Raw genomic sequence first — 2,803 nt, 5'->3', positions numbered from 1 at the left:
AAAAAAATTAAAAAATTAAAAAACCAACAAAAAACCCACAGAGGGAATAGAAGCAAATACTGTTGAATGATGATGTATGGAAGGGATTGTAATCAGTGCAATGAAGCGAAATATGATAGGATGAGTGTAAAACTGATGTTCTCCCATGTAAACTATCACTCAATTTACAATAAAAACTAAAAAACAACAACAACAACAAAACTCAGAAACAAGAAAAACCTCATGAGTAGTTGTCTAAGGTGCAACTATTGGTCTCTCCATATACGGAAGTAAGAAGAGTGATGAGACTTGCAGATGCTTGGAATCAATTAGTCCAATGGACTAATGGAACATATGTGAACATCAGTTTCCATGACTCTGAGACCAGAAGAACTAGATGATGCCCGGCTTACCACTACCAACTGCTCAGTAAAGGATCACTTTAGAAAGTCCCTTGATTGTTGTTGGTAAGTGCTGTGAGTCAGTTCTGACTCATAGTAACCCTGAATAGGGTTTCCAAGGAGCAGCTGGTGGGTTTCCACTGCTTATCTTGTGGGTCACAGTCCAGTGCTGATTTACAATGTCACATTAAAAGAGTGGCAGATTGGGGAAAAAATGTAAAGCAAAACTGAAAATTATATTTTAAAAAAAGACTGGGTTTACTGGTAGGAAAGACATTGGAGGAACCTGAGATGATGACCCTGGACTACCTTCAGGTCTGTAAAGGAACTCACCCTTGTGGCCCAATTTTTAGGCAAATAGTAGATGGCTATAGAAGGGACAACAACACTTGTAAAATATACTCACCATGGGATGGTCAATCATTCAAAATCAAGTGGGTAACATCCACCTAAGGACAAAGTTGAGAAGTGATGGGAAGGAGGGTGGAATGGAAGTAGGATCCACAGGGAGGAAGTGGGATAACTGTTGTTGCATGAAGGGGATTGCATTCATTGAGATGAAACTAAATGTATGATTTTCAGAATGTAAAACTGATTATCTTATCTGTACATCTTCACTCAAACCACAATAAAAAGTAAAACAACAACAACAAAATACGAAGTAGATTGCCAGGTCTTTCTGAGTCTGTGTTTGTCTGGAAGCTCTGCTGAAATCTGTCCATCATGGGTGACCCCGCTGGTATTTGAAATACCAGTGTCATAGATTCTAGCATCACAGAAACATGAAAGTCACTATAGTAAGACAAATTGATAGATGATTGGTGCACCAGTATTTGTTGTTGTTAAGTGCCGTGGAGTCAGTTCTGATTCATAACAACTTGTATAGGATTTCCGAGGAGCTGCTGGTGGTTTTGAACCACCGACCCTAAGGTTTAAACCAACCCTGCAGTTATGCGCTTATCCTGCAGCACCACACCAGGATCCAGGGCAGTGATAAGGGTAATATCCACATTTCTACAACGAAGATCAACTAATACAACTATTATTCAAATTTGCGCATCAACCACTAAGATGAACAAACTGAAGAATTAAAAAAAAAAAAAAAAACCTCTGCAGTCTGAAATTGGTCAAGCATGCAACCACGATGATTATTATTGGCTACTGGGATTGAGAAATTGGAAATAAAGAAGTTAGAAAATATGGGCTTGATCATAGAAATGACGCCGGAGATCGAATAATGTTGATATTGTTGTTAGGTGGTGAACATATTACTAATGATAAGACGTACAGAAAAGAAAAGAAAAAAAAAACAACTCCAAGCAGATGGCCCTAGTGTGGGGTTTGTCAATTTGTTATTCAGTTGCTAGTCCCGGACTATCTATAAAGGAAATAGGAGAGCGCTCCTAGAGCAGACGGGCGGGGGGGTGGGGGAAAGAGGGCCACGGACTGAGTCTGTCCAGGCGTTTCCTTGAGGACTTTCCTTGACAGCCGCTGGACACCAGGGCAAGTGAAGTAGCAGAACTCTTGGGCTCGGCCGCCGCAGGCGGGAAGCAGGTAAGCATCTCCCGCGGACTCTGGGCCAGCGCCAGGGTCTGCGGGAGCGCAGAGCCGACTAACAGTGTCGGGTCTAGGGGTAGCTCGTGGGAGCTGGGGTGCGCCGGGGGTGCCGACTGGGAGGAGACGGAGGGAGACGCCCCAGGGGCGCAGCCCACTGAGCCTCTGGGGAGGTGTCTCTCCAGAACCAAATGGGGCCACATTTCAGGGCCTGAAGCCACAGCAGGCGAACAAGGCGGGACCGCCGGCTCACACTGCTGGCGTTCCCGAGACTCCGGAACCCGGATCTAAGGAGGTCGCCGAAGGCCACGTCCCGCGGGAGTGCCAGCGCTTTGCTGGTTTCTCCCGACGGTTGAGCTACTCTGGATCCGGGCGAGGTCCCGGCTTGAAGCCCGACGCCTGAGCCCCGGACGCCTAGACCCGCCACCCCTCACTCACTCGCCCGGCGTCTAGGGAATCCCGGGGGCGTGGGTTCCGCGGGCCTCGCCCCGCCCCCTCGCCCCGCCCCCTCGCCCCTATTGGTCCTGCTCCGGGAGGTGGCGGGAGCTGACGACGCGCGGGACCCGAGGCGCGGACGCCACAGACGGTAGCTTGGCCGAGCCGGCCGCTCTCGGACTCCCAGCCGTCTGAGACCCCGCGGGAGCTGCGCCCGCCGCCCGGCCCGCTAAGCCGGGTGTCCTCAGCAGCCGGCCCGGCGGGCACAGTGGGGACAGACAGAGCAGCCGCACGGCTCGCAGACGGGGCAGGTGCAGCGCGGGAAGACATTTGGGGAAGTTGGCTCGGACCGCTCTCGGGCCCGGCCTGGCCGTGAGCGGATGCGCGCCCGCTGAGCCCTGCCCGGCGCCATGGCCGCGCGGCCCGGCCCGCTC

The sequence above is a fragment of the Chrysochloris asiatica genome, unplaced genomic scaffold (assembly GCF_000296735.1).
Source record: "Chrysochloris asiatica unplaced genomic scaffold, ChrAsi1.0 scaffold00106, whole genome shotgun sequence".
Taxonomy (NCBI): domain Eukaryota; kingdom Metazoa; phylum Chordata; class Mammalia; order Afrosoricida; family Chrysochloridae; genus Chrysochloris; species Chrysochloris asiatica.
This window is presented reverse-complemented; position numbering follows the sequence as displayed.